This window comes from Vanessa cardui, chromosome 17 (assembly GCF_905220365.1).
Source record: "Vanessa cardui chromosome 17, ilVanCard2.1, whole genome shotgun sequence".
NCBI classification, from domain to species: domain Eukaryota; kingdom Metazoa; phylum Arthropoda; class Insecta; order Lepidoptera; family Nymphalidae; genus Vanessa; species Vanessa cardui.
In genome coordinates this window covers 6,213,364-6,235,885 of record NC_061139.1, presented here as the reverse complement: position 1 = coordinate 6,235,885, position 22,522 = coordinate 6,213,364, and positions in this window count along the sequence as shown.

Sequence of the window (22,522 nt, the reverse complement as noted above, 5' to 3'; positions counted from 1 at the left end):
CTCCCTTTCCTATATGTATAATGTTTTAATAAACATAAATCTGTGCAATAAAGCCACATATAACCACATAGCTCCTTTCACGTGATTAACATTTTGATAAGCCAGCTATGATACAAATTATATTGGCTACATGGCCGCCATCATAATATTTTATTCCATTCACATGAAATGAAATATTATATTATAACATTCCATACCAGAAGATGCATATTTATTTATTAAAATCAAATTGTAGCAGACTTTTTTCAATTCTCGTTTTTCATGAAATTTATTTACATTTTTGTCACTCTTATTTAATTTTAAAATATATTTGTGTGCCGTATGTGATCCAAGTGTTATAACTGTTATATTGTATATGATATAATAATATCCATGATTTTAATAATATCGGTAATTACGGCTTTTCTCAAGGGAGACCAGATAACTGTACTAGATATATAATACACAAGTATAGCCGCTAATAGAAGGGGCTATATTAACTCGCTCGCATAACCCGGCAGGACGATTAGGACCACAAATCACGAAACAACCGGAAAGAGTTCAGACGTATACATAAGTACAAACACCCCCGAACTGGGAATAGCCAAAGAGAATATCTTGACAGAAAATCCCGATAGCTATTTATATATCAGGCCCGTAATTAATCTATAAAATGACTTTATCGTCATTGATTGAGAAAATTGGGTTAATTATATGCTTATCATCCTAATTGCTAAGTACGAGAAACTTTCAAATTAAATTTAATGAAAGTTTAATTCGCTATTCATAGTACATTATTGTTGGATATAATGTAAGTGCATCGAAATATATATATTTTCTTATTTCAGTCTTTGAATGCAAAACGTATTAGACATAAACGTGCATTTTGTACTTTGTTCATATTTACGAGCATTTTTGTATGTTATTTCTGTGTATAGTCTTCTTAATAAATAAAAATATTTCTTGTATAGTGTTATTCTTGGACTTTTAAAGTATTTATCAAAAAAATTTAATTTGTCCTACAAAATAAACGAGTGTGTAATATTTTATCCTTTCCAAAATCTGATCCATTATATCAACTCGCAAATAATAACACGTAAAAAAGCTCTTACCACACTTGTTTGCTCACACCACTGTGAGATAGTTTTCCTTGAATTTTCACGCCTCCTTAGTTTTAAAAGAGCAGAACACACCTTACCTTTTTACTCGAATTTAGAAAACTTTTCATGCTATAAAAAATACTGTTGACTGCTTCGTATCATACAATAGGTAATAAACAAAAACAATATATAACCTGTTAAACTTACAAATACTGATGCAATTTTTATTTTTTATTCATAACTAATTACCCTAAATAGCTTCACACGGGTACAATAAGGGTATATACACAATTTATGGATGGAAATCGAAATATGAAAAGACTTCTTTTTTTAATTTTTATCGCCTTGGAAAATTGAAATTCTCGGCGTGTAAAATATTACTTAAAAACCTTAGTGATATACTGAACGTGGTCGACGTTAATATATCCTAATAAGTAATAACCTGCATAAGCGACAACTTTAAATTGCTAATATTATTTTAAATTATAGTTAAAAGCAACTGTGATTTTGTACTTCCTGTATAAATATTAATAACAAGCAACTTCGCTCGCCTCGACTTTGCATGCGAAAAACTACTTCAACTAGACCATACTATTATAATAGAGTTACGTTTTTATATCGGAGTCGTGTTAAATTCTTGAGTAGATATAAATATCAATTATATCACCATATTTTGTAAATCGAATGAAAGTACAAAAAGCTTACGTACGAAATTTATTACGATACTAACTGTTTCGTAATAATTATTTATGTAAGAAAATTTGCATCGATTTTTTTATTACAATGTAATGTAAGATTAAATACATAAATAAAACATAAATCAATAATCCCAACCGCTTCCAATCCCCCTACACAGCAAGCTATCGCCTAACGAGATATCTATTACATTTACCGCATCCCGAAAGCAATTTTAAAACTTTTATATACAAAAGAACAAAAAACAACACAACTTATGTTCAATACAAAATATGTTACAAATAATTTTACTGTTTTGTTTGTTTTAACCGACTCTATATAAGAATGAGAATATTAATTCGACAGATTTTTTAAAGCAACAACAACAACAGCCTACAAATTCCCACTGTTGGGCTAAAGGCCTCCCCTCCCTTTGAGGAGAAGGTTTGGAACATATTCCCCCACGCTGTTCCAATGCGGGTTGGTGAAATACACATGTGGCAGAATTTCTATGAAATTTGTAACATGCAGGTTTCCTCACGATGTTTTCCTTCACCGCTGAGCCCGAGATGAATTATAAAGACAAATTAAGCACATGAATCAGCGGTGCTTGCCTGGGTTTGAACCCGCAATCATCGGTTAAGATGCACGCGTTCTAACCACTGGGCCATCTCGACTCGACTTTTTAAAGCATTTTTTTGTTAAGGTGGAAATATGTACTTTAATTTAATATTCTGTGAAATTTCCATGACATCAGTACAGCTCTTCTTTACCAAGTTTAAGTGTTTCGTGACATTTACAATTCTCTCATTCAAAGTTTGTTATGGTTTGCCGGCACTCGCCAAGTGAGTCTGAACCGACGATGAACCGATTATTGATTTATATAATTTAGTGTCTGATAAAATAGTTTATGTAAAACATAAAGTATAGCTTATTCTATGCAAAACTGCACATGATCGTTAATAAAAACTTTAATTAATCTTTTGTCCTTGTACGATATGGGATTTGTCAATATAAACAGAATTAGTCAGTATTCCGAAAGCTTACTAGTAGATACTTAAGACTTCCCCTATCCATCTTCTAGCTAAACCTGCAGATCAACTCGGTGGCATTGAGGGGTGTTGTTATATTCGAAAATATATATTCTTTACTATTTTTTCTTAAAGAAGGACACGTGATTTACAGAACATGATTCCATGAAACAAAGTTACTGAATTAGTAACACGCAGATGGCTTATTCAATACAATCAAATAGTAATGATATAAAATAATATACACGAAACGTAGTAAAAATACTATGGACAAGGTGAGCCCGCGTAGTCGAGCGCGTTTAAATTTAGCAAGTTATTGTTTTAGCGTAAGTTAGTCGTTAATAGATTTACTTTCTATTAGTGAAATTAGATCCAGTCATTCCCAAAGTCTGCTGGAATAAACAGACAGACAGAAACACAAAAAACGATAAAAAATCCTGTTTTGGTATATGTAAAGTGTTTATTTTAATATTACAAACAGACACTACAATTTGATTATATGTACATATATTATAAATAATTATAAAAGCTGTTATAAAATATATAAATAACTGATCCTAAGTAGATTATTTAATGGAAATAGTAAATCCAGCTTAGCAAGAGTGGACATTTCGTTCACAAAACGAAAATGAAGATAAGAGATTAGTCTACCTTCAAAACCAGGCTACCGAACCGCTTGCATTTCCGTAATTCAGGTGTTATTTGTAACTACCTACTTTACATAAAAGAATTTTCCCTTTTTAAGGTAATTTTTCAGGGTGCATAATGTAAAGCTATTTCCTAAATACTTACAATAGTACTTTGTCATACTTGTAACATTGCTTTCATTGAAACCGATTTATTTATACATCGTGAAAAATAAAATTTTATGAAATTATTCCATCATAATTTTCTACATAAATACATTTAAATTCTGGAGTAATTTCCTTGAAGCATTTTGATATCTTAAAGGTAGGTGGACTGCCTAATAAACCACTCAATGCTAAGTGGACACCACGATTCATAGGCTAAAGGGCTGTAAGAGATATCAACAATAACTTACGTCTCTAATGCGCCACCAACATTGGAAATTTTCAGATAAGATGTAATGCGATGTTTATGTGTGTTCGAATATGGATTCGAGCGACATTTTGGAATAAAATCCAAACGTTTTCCTCCTCAAAAAGAAAGAAGGCCCTTTACCGAACAATAGAACACTCACGGACTCTTGTTACCTTTCATTTAAGTATAATCATTTAATTGAGTTTAGGTTTGATAGAGTTCGTAACATTTCATCTCATTAATATCAGCAAATTAATTAGGGCCGAATTTGTAAATTTGATGGGAATGCAGCTAGATAAGTGTACTCGAAATATTAATTCATATATATGAGAATAAGCGCTAAATCAAAAATAATATTCGATCACATTCAACACTTCAATTTTCAAATGCCATTGGATTTTATTCTCATAAAGTTTTTATATATGTAATTTTTCTTAATTACTAAATTCATTAAAACTATAAACCTCTGTAATAGAAAAACGATTTTATTTACTTACGAACATACATACAAATCTATGTACGCCTCTCTCCAACTCAACACGTTTTGAACAAAGTTACCTAAATAATTAATATTTGTTAGTGTAAAATTATAGAAATATATAGTTGGAGTAGACTGCGAACAATTGTTTATTTTGATTACTTAACACACAATCCTTTGAGGCAATTAAAACAGCAAATGGCGTCTTCTAGGACACTTAATTCGCTTACTCAACAAACATTGCTTGCTTACATAATATTCAACCTAAAAGAAGCATTTGTGTCTCATTACAATAAATGTATTTGACACATTTCAAGGCAAGTAATTAACAATTTGACATGTTAAACATATACATAGTTTTACATACTTTTGTAATAAGTTTCACTGGTGATAAGGCTTTGCGATAGCTAATCTGTGTAATTGCCATCCACTTGTCAATTATTCTACCTCCGAACATTAACACAATTCATTGTTCATTGTGGCATGGAGTGTGTAGAATCCCCACCACAGCATCAATCAGCAAGGATTTGCAACAGTTATTTCACTACAAAAAGATTGTACATTATTATTAATTATGTCTTTAACTATGCATTCTGTTGTCTGTTAAGAATAAGAATTTACCTCATTTAAACGTTTACAATTAAAAAAACCAGGACCAATTTTTGGGGTCTCTGGATTCGACATCAATCATTGCTATTTTAAAACTTTGACTTTACAATAAACCGTCTTCATTAGAGCACGTTATAGGCCTAACATTATGTTTTCACTTAAAAGACCAGAGAGCTTTATTTCACGTGTTAAATTACACAAGGAGGATAATAAACACTGATATTTATTATCGCTGAATTATCATTGCAATTGTTTTATCAAAAGCGACATTTCTCTTCATTTCCTGGACTTAAAATTAAACATTACTTCCTTTGCTTTATATTAAAATAAATTATTGTTTAAAGACAATGGGACCTATTTATCTGAAAACCGAATTTATTTACAAAATGAGCATTTTGTGGTTATAAGACAGACAAATCCTAAAAAAAAAATTCTTTGTGTTTTAATGTTATTTGTTTTTACGTCACATATTTTTATAATAAAAGAATTAAAATAAAAGTATTTGATCACTAACTAGATCTTACGATTAATCCCATACATGTGTTGCAACTCTTTTGACAAACATTAACATAATTTAACTGGGATTCTGTTACAAAAGTGACTTGACGTTGAGCGATGACATCATAAATAAATTTACGCAACCCTTTAGGGCTTAAATTAATACGTTAATGTTGATAAAGTATCGTTCGTGCTTATAAAAATTACAAATACCAATCAAAATGTTTCAAAAAACTGTCTCTTAATTTAATATTATTTGTATTAAAATTAGTAAAAAAACCTGTTTATTCTACTTAAAACGTTGAATCTTCATTTATGATATACACTATTAATAGCTATTAAAATGTAATGTAAACTTTTTTTATAAATAATCTAATCTTATTCAAAGTAAATTAAGCATAATTAATGATGACTTATATTTTGTTTTTGTTATATATACAGCAATAAAATTTTATTTGTATACTTGCTATAGAAGTAATCTGTGTAATATATAAATTATTATGTATTTTGAACATCATGTATACGACAATTAACTCAACCTCTTTGCTATATTAGCGCTGAGATTTTGAATGTGTAACCTGAGGGTCATTATTGATATTCAAGTATCTTTGTCAATCACTTTTTATTGTCAATTTTATCTATTAACGTGTTCAATATTTCATGAAAGATGTTTAAACCCTGATCGATCATTAATCATATTTTGCCGCGACATCTGGACGGGGAGCTTTTGTCCGGTCGGCGTCGACGCCGCTGCAATATTTTTGCTTGTACTCTCGAACAGAATGATAGCAGAAATTATGATTAATAGCACTAGAAACTAACAATAACATTGATCTCATGTTATTACATGTAACTCGATATTATTAAATCGAGTTAGATATAGTATATTACTTATTACGTAATTAATTTACCTGTTATTTCAATTACGTAAATTACCATTACATGCATACATTAACATAAGATATTTAAAAAAAATAATTAAAAATGTGATAGCGTTCTTAACGTTTTGCATTCTGTTTAAATTTTAAAATTTCCCCAAATTGTATTCAACTTGCAATGTGCCAGTCAAATATGTTCAGTATTCATTTTCACACCAGCAGATTTCAATCTCAACGAGACATCAGTTACCTGGCTTTTATGCAGCTGCCTGCATACGTCACATAAGTCTCGGCATACAGCTAACTCTGAATCTTTAGTGTGAACATTTCCGTGAACAAAGTTTTCGATCTTGATATACATGATTTATTCCGCGAAAATTTCAAAACAGACAAAACCATACATTTCTGAGTCACCCGTAGATTCTACATTTCGAACCAGTGATAGAGTTAAATTTAATTTAATTTAAACGTAATACGACATTTATTTGCTTTCAGCTAATATTATTACATGTATGTGATACTTATTGATAGTCGGTATTATTATAAACATCAAAATACAATCATTAAATATATCATTCGCATTACAAATGCCGTTCGTCGTAAATTAGTTTTTTAAACAAAATTTATTACGTCCGGCTTTAGTCGCACAGTAGCTTTCGTCCAATTAAGGTTCTGTTCTTTCCCGCAATTTGCTAAAGATTATCTCTTGAAAAAGCTTACAAGGGGGAAAACAATTAATTAGAAATAAAGTTTGAAATCCATCTTAAAAACAAATTATATTACGCTTAAATTTTGTAAATTTGACAAATAAAAAGTTAATTCACTGCATCCCAAGCATTAATACTGATACCATACTAAACTTTATGGTGGAGTATTTTCAGCAAACAATAAATAATTTACTAAAGTTATTAATTGCGGTATATTTACCATGTTTTTTATTTTTATTCGGTGGAGCTCGATATTTCGATTATCTACGAATGTCTTGTTCACTAGACAGTCGTATGGTAAATATCCAGCAATTAATAACCTTAGTAATAAAAATAACCGTGTTAATTTAAAATCTAATAAATATTTTTTCTATTTTTCTTCCAAGAGCACGTGCATCAAAGTAGTTTGTATAAAATTATTTTCTTTGCTCATACACAAATCTGTACCAACACATCTTTGACTCTGTTTTCTTTTACTTTATCTCTTATAAATTTATTAAAATCGATATGAAGTTATAAGTAAATAAGTTAATTGATAAACAAACCTATTTTGTTGCAATGCAAAAAAATAATAAAGTGTTGAAAGAAAATTCGCAAAAAATGAGCCTAATTCGCGATACTAAATTGGATACTAAAATATAATTAGATGGTAACATATACCTCAATTAAGAATCTCAATTAATTTTCAATCTAGGAGGTTTTGTTCCTTTGTTTTACTTGATTTAAACCTTAGTTAATAGCGTATCACAAGTAATAGTCTCGGTCTGTAGCCATAATAATAATTTATTCGCCATGCTCTCCTTCGCCATTACTGAGGCTTAATTAAATTTTCTATGCGGTAAAGTTAATGTTCTATTTCGTCTCTCGTGAGCTATTATAGGGATTGTAAAGTGAATTTATTAGTTAATGATTAACTAGTTTTCTTGTTAACCAACAAGCGTTTCTTTATAATTTTAACATTTTAAATATCCATCCACTTCAAGTTTTTTATGAATCAAAAAGATCTTTTCAACTTTTTATTATTATTTACACAACTTCTTAAGTTATCTTTTTTGTCGATGGAAAAACGCATTATACTTTTCCATCGCGTCAAGTAAGGGGAAGTATGTGGGGCTCGCCTGTGCCCAGGATCACTAGCACACTGGAATAACCACTTAAAACCAGCGGTACCCTTTCCATCTCTTCGGTGGGCGCCACGGGATCACTTGAGCATGTGAGACTTCTAAGTTACCCAATGGTGTAATATATTTTTTATTCAGTCCCCAACAAATAAAGCTTTAGTAAAATGTTATTAAAACTTCTACCATTTTTTCCATTATTCCACGCATTCATGATCTATACAGAATCATTTTTTATTTGTATAAATGTAATTAATGTCTTAATATAAATAATAATAATAAATATGAGACAAAATCACATACATTACTCTGATCCCAATGTAAGTAGCTGAAGCACTTGTGTTATGGAAATCAGAAGTAACGACGATACCACAAACACCCAGGCCCAAGACAACATAGAAAACTAATGGTAATCTACATCGACTCGGCCGGGAATCGAACCCGGGACATCAGAGTGGCGTACCCATGAAAACCGGTGTACACACCATGGAGGTCGTATCGTAATTCTATCGTCGTAGAATTCTTACATAAATAAATTAGGTAAAACTAATAATTGAAAAAAAAAATATCTATAACAAATAGTCCGTCTATAGAGGAGATTTATAAAAATTATAACTTTAAGCTAAAACCCTAACAAATGAAACATTTGGTAAATTCCTAATATTAAACAATTTGAATTTTATATTCGAAAGTATTAACATCAAATCGCAAAACAAAGTTTCAGGAGAAATACACGGCGAAACAACATATTTAGATTATATTATATTAAAAAGAAAAACATGTATTATGATTTTTTTTACATTTATATTCATTAAAAATAGATTAATTGCTAACTACAAATCGATAAGCAATTAGCAAGCTGCAGCTGCACTATTACCAACAAAATACGAGAATTCAGGCACAATAAATCGTTATGATATCAAGGGAATAAACAGTATCCTATCATTTACGTAAATATAAATGAACTCGTAAATATAAGCCGTATATACAATTTTAACATTAACCACAGTATGCATGTTCTAATCCAGGCGGATTTAACGCATCTCTTAATTTTGAGGTGCTTAATTTATGTATAAATTCATGCTCTGCTAAATGGTGATGACAAATACAAACACGATATAAACTATTTGTTTTGGATGGAAATATAAGACGTGTATCCACCAACCCGCTTAGGATCTGTGACGTGGAATAAGCTCCAAGCCTTTCTCATAAAAAGATAGGCCTTCAATCAATATTGGGCTCACTTTTAAAGGCCGTAACTATAACAATATGTACAAAATCGATTTGTAACACATGAAGACCTATTATTGTTCGTTGGACGGCAATATCAATCATGGCATGTGAGTAACGTGGAAGTTTTATTTTAATATGACAGTAAATGGTTATCGGAATGAGCGGGAATGCTACACAGAAGTTATTGAACATGACATAACAACAGAGTAACAATGTGTGATAACGCTGTCATGTTATGTACATACATACAAACTCGTTTATATATTTAATTGTAATATTATAATATATTACAAAATATTACATATGTTTAAATATTACAACTTAGTATAATGAGTTCTTTGATTTACAAAAATAATATGCTTCTTTCGTTTTTTAGGGATTTTACATTTTAAATTTTATGACTAAAAACGTTCTTTATTAGTTGTTTTTAAACTATCCTTAATAATGGTTAATGCTCAAAACCACATTTAATTCATAACGAGATATTATCATTATGAGATATAATACGCGAGCTAATTAGAAACAAAAACAGATATTATTTAACTAAAATAAATTCATTTATAACTTAAATATGTATAAACAAGAGATACATCGGTCACGAGTCACAAGGTGTCGTGATTCGTCTTCTTTAACGATGCCTCCATCTTACACGGCTGAACATTTATCACGAAACAAGCCCACGTTCCCGGCCTTCTTCTACGGGTATAGTCTACTAGATAAATAAAATTACGGTTGACAAGCAACTAGTTATAATTTAAATATCATCTATAAAATAATTTAGTGCACTCGATCGAAACCTATCCACGATTAGTTATAGTATGAAAAGCAACAAATAAACCGTATTTGTTTAGTTTTATTTATTTTACCCGAGCTAAGCCGGTTTTTCATCCAGTATTTTATATATAAATAGAAACATAACTAAACATTATGCATACATTGTCACGTTTTGACAGACAGAGAAGACAAAATGAAATTACAAAAGTGCAATATTTTGCACTATAGTATTCTATAGTTTTGGGTTTTGGGTTGCCTGCGAAGCAATTTTCTCTGATTCGTTATTAATACTTGTTCAGAGAACTGTGTTAGTTACCTAGGGAATGTAATTCGAATGAATACTTTAAAAGATATCATCATTTTTTAATTATATGCAACGAAAATAATCTTTGCTACGAAACGTATGGTCAGATAACTCTGTGTAATAATACATTTAAATTTTATTTAATAAGCTGTAATATAAATTTATGAATGGAAAATTTTTTTTTTTTGACATATGATTTTTTTCTCCTCATTTTTGACATAAAAAAACAAATAAAAATTTGTCTTAGCATATTTCGTTAATCGTTTGTACTCAAAAAAAGTAAAGTCGAGGGACCCTCGGTAATAAAAAAGTTTTAGCACTATTACGTAAAAGTCCAATTTTGAATTAATCGCAAACTTCATAAAGATATAATCTGGAATCATTAACGAATACTTGAATAGGCCGAATTTTCGACTTCGCATCGTTCGCTAGGGTGCTGACTAAATATTTTTTTCTAAAATAAGACATGGCAATGAGTCTGTGAGTGTAACCCATAATAAAGCTTGTTTTAGAAAACAAGTAACATCTATCATTTGTTGAACTTCAATAATCATGATTTACGGATAGAGGTTTCGATAAATAAGATAAAGATTAAGACAATTAAGATAAAGAAGGGTGCCCCTTTCTTGGGTGTATAGATCTATACGTCAATAATTTATTAAATCGAAACATATATAAATCATTTGCAACTGATTAATTCGTTTCTATAAAATGCAGCTCACTTTGAATAATATCCAAATGTTGAATTTAACATGCGATATAATGTAGTTACTCAAATGAAAATGAAATCGCTCAAATATGATTACGCTGGTCGTATTTAATTTGTAAATAAACAATGGTCTTATAAACATTCGTCAGTTAAATTTAGTTGATTTCTCTATTAATAACACAATTGCCTTGACATTAAAAATAAGAAGACACAGCACTTTATAAACAGCTATGAGTACTGTTGGAAGAGGGGCATACTAACCTATTACTTCGAATTTTGAAATCAAAAATTAGAGAAGACTCTCAGCGATGGAAAAGTTGATATCTCGATCCCTACCCTTTTGCTTTATCAACGTCCTCACAGGAGAATAGGACTATATGTAATATTATGAAAAAGAGGCATTGCTTGTATTAAATAAAAACGTAAATGAAAATCGCTTACTGTTACTGAGCTGTTAACGAACACCTAATTTCAGGCGCGAGGACCATTAACTAGCGTTACATAAAGTTTATGGGGTCCTCTTTGTCTAGTTTACAAAATCGTAAATCAGACGTAATGTTCTATACATAATCGGTCCCGGTATAATTTGGGCCGAGAAATGTATACATTTCATTGTCATTGCAAACACGTAGAATAAAAAAGAGGGGAGGTAATTCATGAAATGTTTTATACTAAGCACAAAAGAAGAGCCTCCACGTCTCCCGATCACAAAAGAATTTCCTTACCCGTTGTTGGAATACTTTTGTCATTAAAAATACTATAATGGCCACTTGTCCCTTATCCTTAAAATGACATTTTGTGGATAATGAAATATTTTCGAAAAAAAAAATTGCAATGATTACATACAAAAATATAAATGACATCGTAATGACACACAAAATTATTCTACAATATTCCTAATAATCAAATCGAATCAATTTTTTGAACTGCCAATATCTAAATACCATTTTGGAAAGAAGCATCCAGCGAGAAGATACCAAAACAAACGAAAATAATCTCGCATAGTTGCTCTTTACGAATGAACAGATTTACAATACTGTTTTTTTACAATAAATAGTTAGTGTCTGTTAATCTAAATCAAGGCATTTTCCTAGAAAGTGTTCTTTTAATGAATAATAAGATAATTATTTATTAATTTATTCTTAATAAAAAAAAAATTTAGACGTAATAGCAACCAAAATAAATAAATTAGTAAAACATATTGTAAATGAAAGGGCTTATTAAAAGCAGGCAGTGATTAAGTCTGGGACTAATTAATTAATTATACACTAAGCTTAATCAATTTTTTCATGAAATCAAAAAAAATAAAAATGATTTCGTGATTAATAACGGACGTTCATAATATATTATTTTGACATAGAAATAACATTTACATATATTTGAAAGTTATAGCATTTCTCCTACTAGACAAAATTCAATGATACAAAAACTTATACTAATAATAATATTCTATTCTATACTATTATATATATATAGTCTCTTAAAAAAGACTATCAGGAAATAGTATTATGGAACAGATTTAGGTACTTCGGCGGTCCTGTGTCAGGAACATATGTACGTCGTTCAAAGTTTATACGTCAAAAGGTCACTTAATTGTATCTCAAAGTCTCCAAGGAACTTTAAGGTTTACGTATAAAGTTTTTGTTCGGTCCTTAAAGTTAAAGTAACTATTAAGCATCACATTTACATGTACTAAGAATTTTTAAATTTTGTCTCATACCTTGAATCTTTGAAATAATAGAAATTTTAACAGAAGACTTAAGTTCCTGAGCTTGGTGGGAAGGTATATTAATTTTTTTTTAATTTCAAATAATAAACAATGGCACTCAAATATAGTTAATAATTTCATGACGATTTATTAAAAGACAAACATACATATATCTGTGGTGTATACGATGCCGATTTTAACAATTTCAACTAATCGTAACACCACAATCGTTAATAGGTTTCTTGTTTTGTTATTTTCTTGTTCGCTGTTGTTGTTCTTGATTGACGATTTTTCTTAGTCTAGGTTGTCAGTACACTTTCTAAGCGTATAATTGATGATATACGTGTGACTTTTGCTTTGGACTTTGGTGGAGATTGGTAACAATTGCATTTCGGTTAAGCGAAGTCAAAGGAGCAAAACGCAATTTTACTTATGAAATCGTGTTTTATTTCCCAATATTTTAATATAAATAAAAAATGAAGTAACCATTAATTGCATATAATCGCAGTTTTGATGGTGTTAAAGAATTATTAACAGCGACTAGTTAGTATAAACTAAAAGTTTCAAAATAGAAAAAAATAACTTATTGTTTTTGTGACACATTTTTAAATTTTAATTATATGTATTTCTAAATTTGAATTCATTTTAATAAATTACACAGCTATGAGTCACTGAATAATTCATATCTATTACAATAATTACTTTACTAAAAACATACGTTAGGTACCGCATATATATAATCATGGAGCTTATTTTAAATATATTAATATGAATATTTAATGAAGCATAATAATGTCAAACATTTTGTTAAATTGAAGTTGACAATGCACTTACTTTATTAGTAGAAGTATAACGGCCACGGTAACACGATGTCGCCACCCGCGCCTCAGATCAATACTTTTATGAAAGTACCCAACATACCTTTCATCGATTCTATCTCCAAGGCTTACATCATCGCCCAGGTATTCCTGGGTGTAAATAGACTACCTTTGTTAGGCGTTACAAAGAAATCCTATTACTTATCAATGTTATGTTTATCACTTTTTATTTGTTTTTTGTTAATCTTTCTGGATTTTGATAGATGGTACATCGATTTATATAAATTTTTGAGAATGACTGATGCTCTTCGCTATATGATTTGCAGTATATTAGCGATCGTTCTAAATTCAAGGCTCATCAAATTATACGTCGAAATAAAAAAATTTAACGAAGATATTGACTACGAAACCAAAATCGTTAGAAACCGTGCATTTATTATGAATAACGTGATTATGTTTTTATCGGGTATATTTTTCTTCTTCTGTATTTACAAGTATTGGTATAATTTGCATAAAAAAACGTTACTTTGTTTGTTTTTTTCTAAATTTTTTCATTATTTAGAAATGAATTACTACGCGCATTTATTCATAGTTTTAATTCCGAGGGTAACGCTTATAAGTAATTATATCAAGTTATCGTATCCATATAAAAACAAACGCAATGAACTAAACATTAGTCATAGAGACGAAGAGCTCGACCGTTTCAAAAAAATCGTTAAAAACAAACCCAATCTGGATATGCAACAGATAATGAAGTTATACCAAAGGATTTTACAGATACATAACTGTCTATATCAAGCAATCAAATGGCAGGTAATTGAACATATTTTATTGTAATATATTAGGCCCCTATCGATTAAATTTCCTTGAATTTATTTAAAATTTCAAATCATATATTCAACTAAGCAAAACAAATGCTTTCGTACCTTATAGATAATGACTTGTGCCATTATACCATTTATAATCACATATACTTTTTATAATTTCTCATCACCAATAATAATTACAAACCACCAAAACAAACTCTCTTAACATGAAATGAGATTCAAAAATAAATAGTTGGTATATAATTCTATCTATTCGAAAATTAAATAATTGACTATACAAGCAAATTTTAAGCTTAAAGAGGTTGACAATTAAGTGCGTTTTCTTTCTATTTACGAAAAACTTTCGATCTAATCATATACTTATATGCTTTTTACAGATGTTGACAACCATAATACTGAGTTTTACTAACCTACTGGTCTTGTTATACCAAATGTTTACATTCATTATAAGCAAAGACGTAAGTTACAGTTACATGAATAAATATGTACCTAAAAATTTTTTAAACGCTACTTGAGAGTACAACATACTTTATCGTTCATTATAATTTCAGAAATTTTCTAAACTGTGGCTGAATCTGTCATTAACTTTTATCGAGCTGATTCCTACGTCGACACCGTGCATACTAGCTGATCAAGTCACTCGTGAAGTACAACAACTAAAAGATCTTCTTGCCAGCAAACTGTATGAAAATTCTCTAGGTAATTGAAATCGGTTTCTTAAAAAGTTTTTAATCTATTTTTTTTTTTCATTTATAGTTATACTTACTACTATTACTATACTTATTACTACTACTCCGATTAGCCTTATTTATCGAATGATGAACTGTCTCATGTGTAGACTTGACGTAGCTCAGGTTTCCGAATAATAATAATAATAAATAAATAAATAAATATGAGACAACATCACATACATTACTTTGATCCCAACGTAAGTAGCTGAGGCACTTGAGTTATGGAAATCAGAAGTAACGACGGTACCACAAACACCCAGACCCAAGACAACATAGAAAACTAATGGTAATCTACATCGACTCGGCCGGGAATCGAACCCGAGACCTCAGGGTGGCGTACCCATGAAAACCGGTGTACACACCACTCGACCATGGAGGTCGTCAAATATATAGGCCAGGTTTTGGAAAATATATACAGAAGAGTATAATGAGCCCAAGTACTTTTATTCGGATTATGAAACTTTCAAATCCGTCAAGATGTAGTCAGCCCTGAAATATTTGCATCGATGCCAAGTCGATCGATAACGTATCAAAGTTTTGAAATGTTCATTCGCCGCTACTATGAGCACTAAAATACAATACGAAATTGAGATACTGATATTTTCATAACCACCAGAGCGTAGAACAAGGGAATGATGATGTATCTCTAAAATTTTCACATTTTTTGTTCCATTCAACAAAGTCTAAAAAGAAACCTTTCCTCCATCCACATTTCCCTTTAAGAAGGAAGAGATTGTATATAAGTATAAACGCGCGCTGATTTGGTTGCTTATTATATTATATTTATTAAACAAACTAAAAGTCAGTAAGGGAAATAAGGCTCATCGATTACTTATATCTTAATGAATTTTCATAAACATTTCAGCAAACATTCAACTAAAACTTTTAATTAAAATTATTTTGTTGAATCCTACTCTGATATTTTTTTAACAATCTGACAAACATAAATCACCCAGCCTATTCTGTTGGATATACCTACCAGAATAAAATTCTGTATTGAAAGATTTTTTAAAAATTCATCCCCCAAAAGGAATGAAATTTTAAACTGTAATTAATTGTATCGAAGTTAGCTATTAATGTTGCAAAGATGGAATAGGTAAAATAAAGGTATAAGTAAAATAGGTTAACAAAAAAATATATGAAATTCATTACTTTTTGAATATTGTTTCGAATGTGTTCATATCCAAAGTATCCCATGGGGTATCGGTATGGTATATATAATTTTTTTCTTTGTTTTTTTTTTTTTATCGTATAGGTTGGTGGTTGAGCATATGGGCCATCTGATGGTAAGTGGTCACCATTTCCCATAGACAATGACGCTGTAAGAAATACTAACTATTCCTTAAATCGTAAATGCGCCACTAACCTTAGGAACTAAGATATTATGTCCCTTGTGCCTGTTACACTGGCTCACTCACCCTTCAAACCGGAACACAACAATACTGAGTACTGTTGTTTGGCGGTAGAATAACTAATGAGTGGGTGGTACCTACCCAGACGGGCTTGCACAAAGCCCTACCGCTACTTTCTTCTTCTTCAGACAAATCCAGCCGCAGTACTGCGCGGGCGTTGCTGACTTTGATGAAAACGCATGACTTGTCTTTCACGCTGTTCCATATGTTTGATATAAATTTAGCACTACCGATGAAGTTCTGTGCACTGCTGCTTACTTATGTTATTATAATGATGCAATTTAACAAAGTTTTTAATCAATCTAATTAATAAGTTAAATATATAATTTCATTGTCGCTTATAAAATAATTTATGTTCAATTGCTTAAATAACTTTAATGTAATTAAAGATATTATACTGAGTGAATATAATCGATAATTTGTTTTAAAAACCTTTTCCTTTTATTTCCATAAAAAGGTAAACTTAATTAAACGGCAACCGTTTACAAGAACAGTATCTAATTTAGTGGAAAATCCCTGCAATGCGCTTAACATTCTATTCTAAGTCTGTCTCTAGTTTGTTTCCATGAAAGCATTCCGAAGATATTTATAAAATTTCTAATTAATCTAAGCGACCGTTTAAATCAAGTATATAATAAACTTTATTTAAACGGTCACAATAATATAAATTATAAAAAGAGTTGTCTTCATGTATTATAATTTTATTATCTATTACTGAGTTTCTTGTCAGGTTTTCTCAACTTAATAGATCTCAATTTCGGAACCAATTATATCTTTATATTCATTTATTGTTTTATTTTTCAATAGATTTAGCTTAATATTACCACTTATCAACACGGCAAAATGGCAAATAGAAACAAAATGTATTGGTTTTGTCCAATATATGTTCGATTGAACTATATTTCATGCGTTCAACATAGAAAAAAAACATAATAGTTTTTTAATCTCATTTGTTTTTATTAATACTCAAATGAGAAAAAAATAAATCGCAGGTTTATTACATGTAATGGAATAATCCTGCGATTATTATTAAGCATATAAAATAGTTTTATTAAAAGCTCTCAATGTTTTTATACCTTTCATTTTTATTTACTTACTCGTGACGTGTAAAAACAATCTTAAATAAATCGTCAACTGTCACTTTCAAAATGCCGCTTGCCATTATATCCCCACATTAATCGTTCCTACTATAATTTACAATTACATAATTGAAACCTACATATATATACATTATACATGTACATATATTTTAAAGCACATATTAAGTAAAATAAGTGCCTAACAAAGCATTTTAAGTATCTAGGAACTACGTACTTAACTTTAAATAATGTTGACCTCAAAGCAATACCACGTTAACGTTTAATCAAGAATACACAGTTAAAAGAGACTTTCAAATGTGACGAATTCGTTGGTTAAATTGTCTGAGGGTTAGATGTAATCAATAAACTAGTCAACCAGACTGGCAAATGGGCTACCTATTGGTAAATTGCACCTAAATTATCAGTACGGCCTACCGACATTAGCACTGTAAGAAATATTAACCCTTTCGAGAAATATTCGCATCTCTTACATCATCAATACGGTTACTAACATCGTGATATTGCGGTACCTTTGGTTATATTCTTACGCGCCTTTCATACCAGAACACGACAGTTCTGAGAATTACTGTTTGGTTGTAGAATATAAAATGAGTAGACGGTACCTACAGAGAGGCTCTTAGTAAAATGACGATATTAATTAGATAAGAACTCTTTTACGTGATGAAATAAATTCATCGTCGATGATTACTCAAATTATGACGTGTCTAATTCATGTCTTAGAAAAATAGCTTTGGACATCAATACATTAAACTTTCATTCATTATTGGTTGAATTATTTAATTTTTATATATGAATAGATAATAATTACAAAGCAGATGGATTTAATGTCCATTTCTAGGCGATTATTATTCATTTAAGAGTTAAAAAAAATGTTGCACATTCAATTTCTGACTAAATAATCGGACTATAGCATTACTTTTATACTTTGCAGTTAAAATTACTAAATTTTATTATTTTGGGGGTATACAATTTTTATTTCTGTTATACAATAATATTACGATTTGAATTTAACATGGTTATAATATTGAACTTATAAATAAATAAAAAAAACATCATAAAAAGAAATTAAATAGATATGAATAATGTACTTAATACTTTCTTGCAAAGTAAACTTCTCTTTTTTTAAAATAAATTACGCCCATGCGGAGACGGGGTTGCTAGTTAATAAAAATATATTTCTCTCATAAGTACGTAAGTTTGGAGCGCATTCCACCAGATTCTCATGCAAAATGTTAGATACACATACGCTATAATTTCATCCGTCTCATACAAGTTTCCCGATATTTTTCTCCATCGCTGCGCATGGGATGAATTGTAAGGAGAAATAAAATACACGAAAATCCTGTGGTTACTCGACTTACAATTTTTGATTAAGTTCACGTATTGCCCTTCCGCTTACGCTACGCTTGTCCACCAAAGCTCCCTCTTTATTACAGGCAATGGAAACATCTTACCAATTATATTTCTCAGCTTTTTATGGATAAAACATAATGTCGTCCTGACCCATTTCAATCTTCCAAACTCGGGGTTATTACTGAGAATTTTTCGACTGAAAAACCAATAACTTTTTATCGACAAAGAAATGATTACAATATATCAATGTTAACCGAGAAACGCGGGTCCAAATCCGATCAAGTACTCTCAATAGTTTTTATGTACTTAATTTATGCTTATGGCGGGATAAACTCTAAGGCTCCATTACCTCCGTGTTTTAATACAAAAACCTAACGCTATTCCTCTCCTTTTTAATATCGTGACTGTAATATTGTTTAAGACGATTTCGCTTTGAATTAATTTTGCAAAACTTGGACCTTTAATAGGATTCCCAGTCCAAATTTCGAATTCCTACGAGTGAGATAATTTGGACCAATTGACGGGTTTACGAGCGAAGCAATAAATTCAATTAATTCGCCTGGAACTTCTAATAAAAGCCATAATTACATATTAATTCACAATAGGCTTTTGTATTTATAAACAAACGGAGTTTTCAATTTATATTTACGAGTATCAACATAGTTATAATAGTTTGTTATACTAAATGATGACGACGATCTTTGTCTTGTTTATTACACGTACTTGTATATTATATGTTGTGGCCTTTTTAGTCAGTGTATAATCAGACTTTATTTGCTTTATTTCACATAAGTTTTAGATGTAGAGAGTGTAATTACTTAAAAATTTTTAATTATTAAAATAAGACAATTTTATAGTACTAGTGTTTATCAATATAGATAAACACTTTTCTCACAAATAACATCCTCAGGCCCCGATATCATCCGTTATTGACCTAATGTGAGGTAATATATCATATTTTTTCCTATTGTACGAACTTTGATACGAGCGTCTTCGTGACACAGCAGATATCTGGTTATTAGTCTAAGCTCTATATATCAATTCATACCAAATCAGAGTCTCTTGTAGTTGCAATGCTACTTCTTTTCGCGTTATGTAGTTTTATCGCCTTTTATTATACGTAAAGTTGAATTAATAATGTTATATACCAAGTGATCGATTGGCCATTAGTAAATTATTTATAGTACTTACCTATATATATATATCATATATAGTGTCAAATCGACATTTTCAATATTAATAATAACATTCAATTCAGATAATCTATTTGATAAAATTTATATATATGTATATGTTGTAACAGTAATTTAATATAAGTCACGATTCCCGACATACTCTAGTTTTCGATTGATTATCGTATTTAACGAATAGTTTATATAAATAATTTAAATCCTGAAGACTAATAAAGTATTATTGCTTGGTCTTGGCATGACATATTAACTTCAGTTAAAAATAAGAATGTAAGTTTTTACACCGACCAATACCACAATGATTTAGCCAAGATGGCCAACACGTACATCATAACCGATAATTGCGGGTTCAAACTCAGGCGAAAACCAGCTGAATTTACTTATGCCTAATTTTTATTTATAGTTGATTTCGTGCTCGGCGGTGAAGGAAAACATCGTGAGGAAGCCTGCATGTGTCTAATTACAACGAAATTCTGCTCTACGTGGATCCACTAATACGCATTTAAGCCGTATGGTGGAGTATGCTCCAAACCTGCTCCTCAAACGGAGGCCGAAAAACAGCAATGGGAAATTTACAGGCTTTTATTGTTGTTGTTATACTAATACGAGTAATTTTTGGCAATTTTAATTCCGACCACGCCGAAAGGCTTAGATCACGTATGACCGATTATGCGGGTTGATCTGTTCTTTAATCCGCCTACGCATATGATCTGACATAACTGGTCACCTCGCTAACGCGAATACCGGCTGTCGCGGATTATACACTTTAAATATTAAGCCTTGGTTTGGTCGGTTTTGCAACACAGCGTTACGCCGAAAGCGGGAATGCAACAAAGACTGATCTAATCTAATGGCGTATTGTGATGTAAATACCAGCACATTCAGAAATAAATGTGACTCTGAGACTTTAAAAACGTAATTGTTAAGGTGAAGAAATATATTGACAGATTTAGTGAGAGACGGGTGCACCTTCAGGATCACGTTCGCTCTGGTCTCTCGCTAAGAATATCTTAGGTAATTTATGTTAACCTTCTTTTCCATCTCTGCACGGGGACGATCAATCATTGATCTGGGCTGATCTGAGCCTAAGCGAAGAGGGAGCTTAAGATCTCTCTTCTATTCTAGTTTGCACTTCGATTCTAGTTTTCTTGATATAGATGGACAGAAGCTGGGGGTAGTAGCAACTATTTTAGACATAAGTAGTAGACCTTCGAACTTGTATGCCACAAAGCGCTTCCTATGAACTCCCCGGAAAATTATGCAACCGAATCACATCCAGGTTGTTATCGACGGTTCATGCTCTAATATGACTTGGGAACCTTCAATAAGCCTACATATATCTTAAAGGAAAGCAAAGCAACAAACCCACCTTTGATGCAGATGTCTATGAGCGATGGTAGTCGCTTTCCTGAGTTGAGCTCGTTTACTATAGCTTCTTCGTTTAGTATAGCTTAAAAAATAATTCTAAAATAACATTTAACGTTTACATTGTAACCGCTATCGGTTGTCTATATAAATGATTATTTTAAGGAACACTTGAGATTAAAAAGTTCACTGAAATTATTATTTATGATCTCTAGAGGGAAAACAGCGCAGCAGCGTAAGTGGTTTGGAAATAAACTGATATTGATAGTAGTATCGAAATGAACTACTCGAGCTGAGAATATTGTTATATGAATTGAGCAGTCTTATAGCATACTTCTTTAGAGCAAAGCTACAAATATGAAAACTGTTTTCATGTTTCAAAAAAGACCTGTAAAAGCTATTAATAATCTTCCAGAACGAGATTCCCTTGGGAAGTTTTTAACAAAGTTAAAATAGAGCTATTTACCATATACAACAACAACAACAACAGCCTGTAAATTTCCCACTGCTGGGTTAAGGCCTCCTCTCCCTTTGAGGAGAAGGTTTGGAACTTATTCCACCACGCTGTTCCAATGCGGGTTTGTGGAATACACATGTGGCAGAATTTCCTTGAAATTTGTTCCAAGTTAATCCATAATCCTCATATTTAATAATAATTATTTATTATTATTTTTTATTGGTTATTATCGTTTTTTAATTATTGTTGTTGTACCTATATTCTATTACGTAATTTGATCTTACAAGGCTTTTATTTCAAATGAATTTATAGCGTCTTCTATGGTATTTCTCTGTAAGCAAGTTTAATTTGTATCAATTGTTTAGACATAGTCAATCAATTGATTAATAATCAGTGTCCAATCGATTTTATGAATTATATTTTTTAG